The 11,842-nt window shown below is 45.1% G+C and overlaps 1 long non-coding RNA gene across 1 annotated transcript; it reads left to right on the top strand.

Annotated features, from left to right (window-relative positions):
- Nucleotides 1-758: 758 nt before the first annotated feature.
- Nucleotides 759-6,900, top strand: LOC118002153. Its single transcript, XR_004676967.1, has 2 exons — nucleotides 759-835; nucleotides 6,782-6,900. It is a non-coding gene; the product is annotated as an uncharacterized LOC118002153 (long non-coding RNA).
- Nucleotides 6,901-11,842: the final 4,942 nt, after the last annotated feature.

Here is an 11,842-nt window from a genome sequence, read left to right as displayed (position 1 = left end):
TCCAGGTGATCCTTTAGGTATCATTTGGATCTGCATAGACTTTCCTTCAGACATTCCTCTAGGGGATAAGGGAGTCATATCAAGAATTTCAGGTCTTCTATGAGTTTTTAGGATCCCTCAGAACTGGAGTGACAAGGCACATAGTCCCCATATTTTACCTGGGTCCCTATAATAAAAGACCACCCCATCTTGGGAAGCTGGCACCAAGAAGAAACTCATCTTGAAAGGCGTCTCAGGGTGCCAGCAAGCTCCGTTCAGATTCCCTTACCCTCTGTCTGAAACTTCCTGTGTCACTGTGATGATTTTTCTCTGCGACCTGTATTCCCCCTGGGGAGATGCGGAGCCCAGCAGGTGGGGAGGCGGGACCTCTATGGGAGAATGAAGCTGGAGTGACCACGCTCCCCTCTGTAGCCAGGAAGGCTCAGCACCCTTGTCCTCACAGCAGGAAGGCAGATTCTCTCACTAGCCTAAGTGCAGTCTTAGACCCTTACTTACTATGAAGCATTTGAAACAACTGCAGGTTTGTACATGATCTTACTTTAAATTTAGTTTCCCATTTAAATGAGAAATTGAGCTCATAGCAACGTCTGCTATGAGAGTGGTAGTTGTAGCAGACTGAAGTGAGGTTCATCTTGCCTTGCTAACAGCCAGGGTTTATCAGTTAGGAGGCTTTTGATTGCAAGTAACAGAAACTCCAAATCAAGCCTATTTGAACAATAAGAAATTTATTATCTCACATAACAGAAAGAAAAGAGGTACATTAAGTTCCCCAGGCTGGTGGAGTCAGCAGCTCAAAGATGTCATCAAGGATCCACGTTCTCTTTACTCCACCAGGGTAAGTATTGGCCTCACCTTTGGGAGTGAGAGGTTGTAGCAGTCAGTCCCAGCTTCACACCCAAACCCCAGAATCCAGAGAAAAAGAAAGACTACCCATCCAGTGGTTTCTTTTAGGAGAAAGGAAACATTTCCCAAAGATACCCCATCTGACTTCATTTCATATCTCATATCTAGAAAAGGGTCTTAGCTTGAGCTAAATTATACTCGAGTAAGAAATAATCCCCAGGATGTGAGGGTGACCTGGTTGTAACATCTGTCACCCCATTGATGGCCAAGGTTGATTTGGCTGATCTGGCTGCCTAGGTGAGTGTCCCCTTTCTCCCTCATGGCTCCATGTGTGTCCCTCCCAAAGCTGCCCACTCAGTGGAAGAGGGCAATCTTACCTGATAGAGGAGGGTTGTTCTGCAAAGGTATTCAGGTAACTCCCCTGCTAGAATGTCCAAACAAGCTCTAAAGGTCCAGTTGTAGAAGGTGAGGTCAGTCAAGCTTCTAAGATTCCAGATACATCCAAATGAGGTGCTGCATGTGGCAGCCTGCCTTTCTCAGAAAGAATGAAAGAAAGAAAGAGAGAGAAAGAGAAAGAGAGAAAGGGAAAGGGAGAGAGAAAGGAAGAAGGAGGGAGGGAGGGAGGAAGGAAGGAAGGGAAAAAAGGGAGGGAGGACGGATCCCCAAATTTCACTGGTTTCACAGAGCAAACATTTATTTTTCACTTCATGCAAAGTCTACTGTGAGTTGAAAGACTTTCCAGGATGGTGATCTCCATGGTTCGCTCAGAAATCTTGTGGCGCCTACATCTCCAAACATTCTTCCACAGTCACTGTGGCAGAGGAGGAGAGTGGTGGAAGGTCTTGTGTAACAATCTAATGCTGAACCCTGGGGCCATACTTGTCACTTTCCTTCATGGCCCATTAGTTATATGGCCCCATCCAATTGCAAGGGGATGGAGAAGTGTGATCTTCCCATGCCCTAGGGATGGACTATAGAACCAAATATGGAGGATGCTGGAAAGTCTGTTCCCAGCTTGCGAGGGGGTGGGAGAGAGGCGAGCAGTGTTTATAGGCTGATCTAGAGTGAGATGGGTGTTAGGGACTGAACCATAATTCCAGGTGGTTTGAACACTAAAGAGACAACAAGTATAAACCTTTGAGATTCTTGAAAATGACACAGAAATCAAAGAGCAAGTCATTCTGGATTGACCATGTGTTGATTACCCAATCTTCGATTTGATCATTAGAGAAAAGAATGACAATTCCAGTTACCTGTGTTAGGATCTTACCTAAACACACCACCACGCTCTACCTGAAAATTCCCTTCTGCCTAAACAATTTGAATCAGGAGATACAGATTTTTTGACATCAGGGTTCATTTGCACTTCACAACTGCCTATTTGAGAGTCCATAAAATATGCTTTTCGACCCTACAGAGCAATCTCTGTTAAATAAAACTCTATTAAATCTCTAGCAATCATACCCAGTCCTGGACCTGAGAAAGAAGTGAGTGGGCAACTTTTGGAAGCTCTTTTTTCCTACAAAACTAAACCTAGGACACCATAAAAGGGTATGTCATGGCCCCTCAATTTCCCAAATTGGGACTGAACTCTTCTCTAAAAGGTAGCACCTGCCACATTTTTTAAAACTTCTTTTAGCCCTCTTGCCCATCCAGTGACCAGCTGCATTTGAATTCCTCAGGAGAATTTTAAAGCCTTGCACAAACAGGGGGAAAGAGGTAAATAAGTAAGTATAAATAGAAGCAGCTCCAGCTTGGAGACTCCACTTGAATAGCTGTAGAATGTGGCTCCGGAATCTGGATTTTTATAAAGTCTCTCAAGCAATCACAACACAGTGCCAGGCTTCCCATCACAACAGCCTGTCAACAGGTAGAGGGACCCCTATGGACACTGTTTTTTCTTCACTTGATGGTTACCTTATTGAACAAATAACGGGTCTCATTAGCTTGTGAGGGAAAACAAAATGATGTTTATTGAACCTAATAGAATGATAAATCCAGTTTGCAGTCACTTTATTGTGTCTAAGATTAGTTATTTTGTGTCTTGGTGCTTTTCTGATAAGCTGGATGAGGAGGTCTCCAAAGGAAGCATGGACACTTCTGAATGACACTTTGACTTATTGTAGAATGACTTTTAATGCAAATGAGCCCATTTTTAATATAGTTTTCTCCCTTTATAACAGAAATGTTTGCTAATGTTCATTGCTTGCCCCTTACAGTAGCAAATATTGGATGACAGAAACCTTGCTTCCACTCTGCACCTCAGTTTATTCATCTGTGAAATGGAAATAACAATAGTATCTATTGCAAGAGGTTGTTAAAAAGGAAACAAGAAAGAACAGAGAGCCCAGCAACAGAGCCACACAAATATGCCCCAGTGAATTTTGACAAGGATGCAAGAGGAATTGAATAGAGGAAAATAGTCTTTTCAAGTCTGCTGGTGCTGAAGCAACTGGACATCCTTTGGGTGTGGGGTGCAGGGGAGGCCCTCCCTTAGTTTCACATTGCATACAAAAATTAACTCAAAATGGACCTTGGCCTTAAATGGAAAATGGAAAGCTATAAAACTTTTAGAAGCAAACATAGGGGCACCTGCGTGGCTCAGTGGGTTAAGCATCTGCCTTTGGCTCAGGTCATGATCCCAGGGTGCTGGAATCGAGCCTCGCATTAGGCTCCCTGCTCAGCGGGAAGCCTGCTTCTCCCTCTCCCTCTGCCCACCCCCCAAAATCGTGTTCTCTGTCTCTCTCTCTCTCAAATAAATAAATAAAATCTTTAGAAGCAAACATAAGGAAAAAATCTTTAGGATCTGAGGCTAGGCAAGGAGTTCTGATACCTGACACCAAAAGCACGATCCATAAAAGGAAAATGATAAATTGGACTTCATCAAACTTTTAAAGTTTGCTTTGCACAAAACCCTGTTAAGACAATGAAAGAACAAGTTATAGAGTGGGAGAAAATATTCCAATAAAGACTAGTATCGGGGCACCTGGCTGGCTCAGTAGGTAGAGCATATGACTCTTGATCTTGAGGTTGTTGGTTCAAGCCCCACATAGGGTATAGAGATTACTTAAAAAATAAGTAAATAAACTTCTTTAAACAACAAAAAAAGACTAGTATCTACAATATATAAAACTCAAAAACTCAAAACTCAACAGTAAAAAAAAAAAAATCCAATAGAAAATGAACAAAAAACATGAAGAGACTTGGGGCGCCTGGGTGGCTCAGTTGGTTAAGCGACTTGCCTTAGGCTCAGGTCATGATCCTGGAGTCCTGGGATCGAGTCCCGCATTTGGCTCCCTGCTCGGCGGGGAGTCTGCTTCTCTCTCTGACCCTCCCCCTCTCATGCTCTCTCTCTCTATCTCATTCTCTCTCTCAAATAAATAAATAAAATCTTTTAAAATAAAAAAAAAACATGAAGAGACTTTTCATCCAAAAGTATGTAGAAATGATAATAAGCACATGAAATTACGTTCACCATCAATAGGGAAATGTAAAATAAAACTACAATGAAATATCAGTACACATCTACCAGAAAGACTAACATTAAAAAATAGTGACACCACCAAATGCTGGTGAGGATGTTGAAAAATTGGATCACTCCTACACCTCCTCATGGGAATGTGAAACAGTCTGGCAATTGCTTCAGAAACTAAACATGCAACTATCATACAACCTGATAATTACTCCTGGGCATTCACCCCAGAGAAATGAAGATCTATGTTCACATACAAACCGTTACGGGAATGTTGTTGTTGTTTTTAAAGATTCTACCTATCTATTTGACAGAAAGAGTGAGAGAGCACAAGCAGGGGGAGTGGCAGGCAGAGGCAGAGGGAGAAGCAGACTCCCTGCAGAGCAGGGGGAACCCGATGTGGGACTCGATCCCAGGACCCCGGGATCATGACCTGAGCCAAAGGCAGTCGCTTAACCAACTGAGCCACCCAGGCACCCACAGGAATGTTTATAGAAGCTTTATTTGTGAGAGCCCAAAGCTGGAAACCACCCAGACGTCCTTCCCCAGGTGAATGGTTAGACACACGGTGACACGTCCATACTGCGGAATAGTACTCGGCACTAAAGAGGAGGGAACTATTGACACATTAAACAATCTGGATGAATCTCCAGAAAATTATGCTGAGTGGGGAAAAAACCCACAAAAGATTATGTGCTGCATAATTCCATTTATATGAACGACAAATTTATAGAAATGGAGAACAGACTAGTGGTTTCTAGAGGGAGGGCGATGTAGGTGTGTTTGTAAAAGGCCAACACGTGGGTCCCAGTGGTGATGGAAATACTGTGTATCTGACTGTATCAATGTCGATATCCTGGGTCTGACACTGTTCTATACCTCTGCAAGATATTACCATCAGGAGAAACTGGGTAAAGGATACACAGGCTCTCTCTCTCTTTTCCTACAATTCCATGGGAAGCTACAATTATCTCCAACTAAAAACTTTACTTAAAATAATTAAATGAGTTGATATCCATGACAGACACATAGTATGTCTTTAATAGATTTTAGCTATTCTTGATTGCACTTGCCACAGTCACTTGATACAACTTCTGTTTTGTCCCTCTGTCCCTCCTGAAATACCATGGGGCGATGGCACAGTGGTGACGCAGTACCAGCCGAAGTCACCCTCAACTTCCAGTCATAACTCTGACCATTATGAATCAGCTAGGTGATGTTAGGCAAGATAAAATCTTCCTCGAGCTTTATTTTCTTCATTGGGGGAAATGAGGCTCTTAATCCCCCCTTCTATCCTCATCGCAGGGCTTTTAGGTTTGTTTGTTTGCTTGTTTAAGAATCAAACGGATGATGCACAGGGAGGGGAGATGCTTTGAAAACTGTTAAGTGCTACAAAAATGCTTCGCATTGAACATACATTTATTAAATACCTCTTACTCACCTGCTACTGCTATTACTAATAAATATGACCATTTACTCTCTTGAAACCCTTGTTGGAATTTGGCATGCAAATTTCCTGAGTGTTGCTCATTTGCATTGGAAAAAAGGAAAGAGGTGGGAGGCCTTTTGAAGCCTTTTGAAAATTGAGCTCAGAGGGGGATGAATTCTTATCACTGGGCCCAAAGTATGATTGATTTTCTACACAAGGACTCACAGGTGCTACATTTAACACCCTGAGTAGGAGGATGGAAGTGTATGCCAAGGTGCAGCTTTAACTTAAACTATCTACGTAGTCAGCCCCTTCACTCTGGGGAAGGCTGGGAAGCCTGGGGGGCCGGGGTACCCCACCTTTCCACCACTTCTCTGAGGTGCTGACAGAAGCACCTGCTCCTTACTTACTTCTCATCCCACTCAGAGAATTGGGCCTCAGGTTTCTGATTTTCAGTGGCCAGATGCCAAAAGCCCCTCTTTTCAGGCCTGGATCACAAGGTTAGGGAAGAACACAGGGCAAGCCCACCATGAAATCTATATTAATATTATAACAACCCTTTCAGAGTTCACTGTTGCTATGTCAACAAAGCAGCTGGGGAAATTGGGTCTTTGGGAACTTGGGAAATGTTTCCTTCTCTCAGAACAACTGGTCTGTGACACTGGCCACCTTTTCCTACCTACCCTTTCTCCTGCTTATTTATGGGGAAATGAAGCAAAACGATAGTCATTAAGGTTTGGGGTGAGGGGGGCGCCTGGGTGGCTCAGTCGGTTCAGCATCTGCCTTTGGCTCAGGTCAGGATCTCAGGGTCCTGGGATCGAGCCCCGAGTTGGGCTCCCTGCTCAGTGGGGAGTCTGCTTTTCCCTCTCCCTCTACCCCTCCTCACCCCCCACTTGTGCTCTCTTTCTCTCTCAAATAAACAAATAAATAAAATCTTTTAAAAAGGGGGGGGTTGGGGTTAGGGAGCTTCTGAGTCATGGAAAAAGCAACAGAAATAAAATTATTTCCCTCTCCCCCTTCTCATTTGTTTATGTCAGTTTCTCGGTCCCAAGCTGGACTCCACTGGACTGAACATGGATTCTGTACCCAGCTCTGCAACTTTGGGTGAATTACTGGCATCATCTCAGTCTTAATTACCTCGTCTTATGAAATAAAGGTATATTCATAGGACCAGCTACATAATTTTGGGGGGTCAATACAAGATAAAAATGCAGGGCCCCTTATTCAAAAATTAAGAATTTCAAGATGGCGACAGCAGAACATTAAACCAAGCACAGTGCCTTTCTAAGGACAGAGCCCTGTGCGAAGGTCCAGGTCTCAGACCCATGAAGCTAGTCCTATACATCAGTTATGACTCTAGGCTTCCAAATGAGAGAAACCAAGTCACACTCACACCTCAGAAAGATAACTTAGTGGACGGTTACTGTGTTATTATGGAAGCCAAGGGAGAGCTGAACAAATGAGGGGCCATCACCAACCCTGGTGAAAAAGCAGAGCCCAGACCGTTCCTCAGTTTTCTGTCTTATAGCTTCAACCACCAGAGACACTCACTGACTTGTTCCCCCAGTCTCCTAAATGTGAACTCTTGGGAAGGGCCTCCCCAGCCTAGTTTAGGTCAGGTGCCCAATCCAAACTAGGCAACCCTGAATGGGAGCCCAGCTGAATTTCAGAATACTGGTAGAGGCCCAGCAGGTAATCCCACAGCTGTCCTATCTGCTGTAAGAACAGAGATAGCAATCTCACCTCAGTGCTGCTGCAGTTCTCTTGGTAGCAGGGGCCTAGAGAGAGCTGGGGACAAGATGCCTGGGGCCACACTGGACAGTCATGAGGGCAGGCCGCCATGCTGTCTCCCACGAGAAGGGTTGGCCCAGGCACTTGCATCAGCCATCTGTGGACTAGAGTCTGTGAGTTCAAAGTTTTCTTACAGCCCTAACATTCTAGAGTATTTCCTCTCTGCTCATGCTCATCCCCAAAATCAACTTTCAGGAAGACTTCATGTGTAGGGATAATTTATTTCATTCAATAGATGTCAGTAAAATGTGATTAAATCTTTTAAAATTAAATGGATGTATTTGGAATACACAAGAGAAATGCTCTAGCTTAAGCAATTCTGAAGTGAATCCTTTGGTAAAGCAGACTCCTACTCAAAATTGAATAGCCACTTAGCTCCTTGGCAAATCTGAATTTTTATGTAGCGTGCTTTGCTCAAGATAGGGAGACTGAGGATCCGACTTGGAAAGACAACTGCTGAGAAGGGGATGGGTCTGCAGAGGGCAGAAAAATGTACCAACCGGGCTCTTTCTATCCCACTCCCAGCTAAGTGACAGTGGAGAATTTTCCTTCACCTGGACATCCTTGGGTGGCTTGGCCCCTTCCGGGATGCCTGAGTGTTTATTCTAGTTTATTCTAGAGTAGTAGTAGTTGTTGTTGTTGTTGTTGTTACGTTTTTGGTGGTAGTGAGGAGAGGACAAATAAGAGTGACAGAGCTTTAGGCCACTGCTATCCAATGTGGTAGCCACTAGCCACATGTGGTTGTGGAGCCCTTGAGAGATGGCCAGACTACATTGGACTGAACTGCATTGGACTGAATGTGTATTTTACACAAAAATACACACTGGATTTTGAAGACTCTATATGAAAAAAGAATGTAAAATATCTCAATATTATTCTGTAATGATTACTTCTTGAAACGATCATTTCTTCATACATTGGGGCAAATAAAATGTATTATTAATTTCACCTGTTCCTTTTTACTTTTTATTTATTTGTTTGTTTATTTATTTTGGCATTTTATTTTTAAGTAATCTCTAGACCCAACTTGGGGCTTGAACTTACGGCCCTGAGATCAAGAGTCACACACTCTACCCATTGAGCCAGCCAAGCGCCCCTCTTTTTCCCCCTTTTTTTTTGTATCAAGTAGGCTCCATGCCCAGCATGGCACCCAACTCATGACCCAACTCATGACCCTGAGATCAAGACCTGAGCTTCAATCAAGAGTCAGATGCTTAACCAACTGAGCCACCCAGGTGCCCCTCCTTTTATTTTTTAATGTGGCTACTAAGAAATGTGAAGTTCAAGTGGCTTGCATTCTATTTCTGTTGGACAGAGCTGCTCTAGACCCTGCTGTCCAGTGGTGGTCCTGGGTGCGGCCATGATGCCTCGTTGGTTAAAGGTTTTCCAAAGCAGAAGATGGGAGCCAGTCAGACTAAGGGAGACTAGATAGAGGACAGAGGTAAAGCAGGTGAAGTGAAGATTGGTTCCATTTCAGGCTAGGCTAACAGCAATGTCTAAAAGAAATTCGTAGAACTGTAGAAGTGGAAGCCACAGATTCACATCTGTGCTATTATACCCATATACAGTTTAATCTACCCTGTTGTGGAGGATTCGAGCCAGCGGCAAATCCTCAAGACTCCTCCCATCAGAAGGTGCGTCTGTGCCCCCCGGCCCGCCCAGCACCCCACCCCTCGAGTCTGGGCAGGCTCGTTGACTGCCCTCCCAGTTCTGGGCCCAGCCTTTTAAGTTTCCAGCCTAGAGCCTTGAGCCAGCATGGAAGAAATCCCACCCCCTCTAGAGGGAACCAGCTGAGCCCAGCCTGCCCAATGTCTACACTGAGGTACCGGGACGTCCAAGTGATGCTGTCTTGGATTCTTCGGACCAGACCAGCCACCGGCCCAGCTGATACCACCAAATATCCCAGCTGATACCACTGGAATAAACAAATCACCCAGCAGAACCCTGCCCAAATTCTTGATCCAATAATTTATAATAAAAATAAAATCGGTCAATGTTGTAAGCCACTAAGTTTTTAGTGGTTTATGATGCAGCATTAGTTAACAGGACAACCTACAAATCATCCACTGTTGGCTCGCCTTTGCAAAAAGACATCGGCACTCTGGTCAAATATTCATTCAGTCACTCACCATTCCTTTGAGAACATAAGGGTCTTGAAAAGGGAGCAGTAGAGAGGAAGGGGTATTAAGACCAGTTTGTACAGAGTCTTGAATTCCAGGCTAAGGAGTTAGATTTTATTCACGGGCAGTAGAGAGATACTAAGTGATCTGAACAGGGAGTAATGTGATCAGAGCTGTGCTTTAGAAACATTACTTAACAGCTTTGTGCAAAATGGCTTGGAGAAGGGAGAGATTAGGAGTGAGAAGGCCAATTAGATCATCCAAAAATCCAACATCTCAGATGAAAAGCAAATTGTCAGGATCCAAGGTAGGGACAGAAGAAAAGTTCCTGTGTCTCTCAACTGGGAGACACTGAGCCTGGGGGACACATGGGGACACCTAGGGCTGTTTGTGTCCCAGTGACAGGCAGGCACTCCTCGCATTTGGTGGGCAGGGCCAGAAATGTTAAAGGACCTGCAATACAGAGGACAGCCCTACAGAATGAAGAACCGTCGTATCCACTATGCCCTGTTGAATGATACTAGTAGATAGAAGGCTCTACGCGAGGCTGAGTCAACAGAACTCAGTACATGATGGAATGGAGGAGGAGCAGGGGGGAGATGCGAGTCGATGGCTTTGCTGAGGTTTCTAGATTTGATGACGAATCATAGACAGAGATGGAAACTCAGGACAAGGAGCAGCCATGGGGGGATGCTGCGGAGTGTGAGGTGCTCTTGAGGCCTCCGGCTGGAGGTGACTCACAAGCAGCCGAGTGGGTGTCAGGACACACTCAGAAGACAGGTCACGGGTGGAGGTTTAGTAAAGCCAGAAGCTTGCTGTCCCACCTATGGTCTCCACCAGTCTGTAGGGTCCACAGACCCGTGCTTTCGGTCTCCCTGCTCCAGCGGACCCTGCTCTGGCCTGGGTCTGGCCATCAGCACCTAGCAATCATCCAGGCCCAGAAGGTTGACTGTGAGGTGAGGTGGAGGCTGGTCCAGAGAGCAGCAAATCTCGGTCTGCAACTGGCTCTGCTCTCCACCCACCAGGTGGACACGGCCACTCAGCCGACCCGTGAACCGCGTGTTTGAACCACCAGATGAGCCTGGAGGATAGTGCTAACTCTGTCTGACTGGGGACCACAGCCCCACGGAAGGACCCTCATTACAAGGGTCTTCCTTCTTGAGGGGAGAGTTCTCATGGGACCACAGGAGAGCCTCTAAAATGACAAGCCAGTGCCCTCCCAAAGGAAGAAAGAGCATTCCAGGTTCAGATGATGGGAAACATAAGCTTCCTTCTCGAGCTCTTCCTTGAGTCTATTCGAACTTAAAGCCTGTCTTCCCAAGGGCTCATCTTATGCCTACTCTTTTCTTAAGGACGGATGAGGAGCAGCCCACCCCATTTCACTGGGGGCCCACATCAGATCTGAGCCTGCCCCCTGCTCTAGTCTGTTCCCTCCCTGTCCCTCCGGACCCGTGCCAAAAGGCTTGTTTCCTGTGTGAAAAAGAAAGCAGGACTTGGCGGTGGATGATCCATTGTCATTACTGAGGTGCATTACGTGGCAAGGAGATTTGGGGACCCAGAGCAGCTAAGCGACACCTTTGCTCCCCGGGGCAGTATTTCAAAGTGACGTCACCCCAATACCCAATTCAAATTCACGCCTTTTAACCTCCACAATCATCTGAGATCCATATCAAGTTTGATTCCGGTAAGATGCCTCGATATTCTAAATTATTTGTCAGCCTGGCACGGCAAATAAACATTTGTGAAATTCATTTCAAAAGATGTTAACACTGGTGAAACCCACGTGCCCCCAGAGGGATTATACAAATTTCCATGTCAAATATTTGAGGCAAAGCACTTGTAGAGAAAGTGTTTTTTTTGTGTGTTTTGATGCCTTTCATTTCCATAAACTAGATTACTTTCTGAAATTACTTTCACACAGAGAACAGTTTCTATTGAATTCCAGTCAGTGAACTCCTCCGAGTGTGAGGTGAATAAAATATCTCGGGGCTGTGGGGCTTCCTTGATGCATATGTACCCGCGTTGGGTAAGGAAGGCAAACCAAGTTGAGATGTTATCTTTAGAGAGCTCATGTACCCAGATCTGCTGTCTTACGGTAATTGCTAAACAACCAATTCATTTAGAGCCTAACAAGGAAGCTCTAGGGCTTTCTCGTCGCGCCCCCCCCAGCCCCCCCATCTCTCCTAC

Source organism: Mirounga leonina, unplaced genomic scaffold (assembly GCF_011800145.1).
Source record: "Mirounga leonina isolate KUSES-001 unplaced genomic scaffold, KU_Mleo_1.0 Mir_82, whole genome shotgun sequence".
Lineage (NCBI taxonomy): Eukaryota > Metazoa > Chordata > Mammalia > Carnivora > Phocidae > Mirounga > Mirounga leonina.
This window is presented reverse-complemented; position numbering and strand designations above follow the sequence as displayed.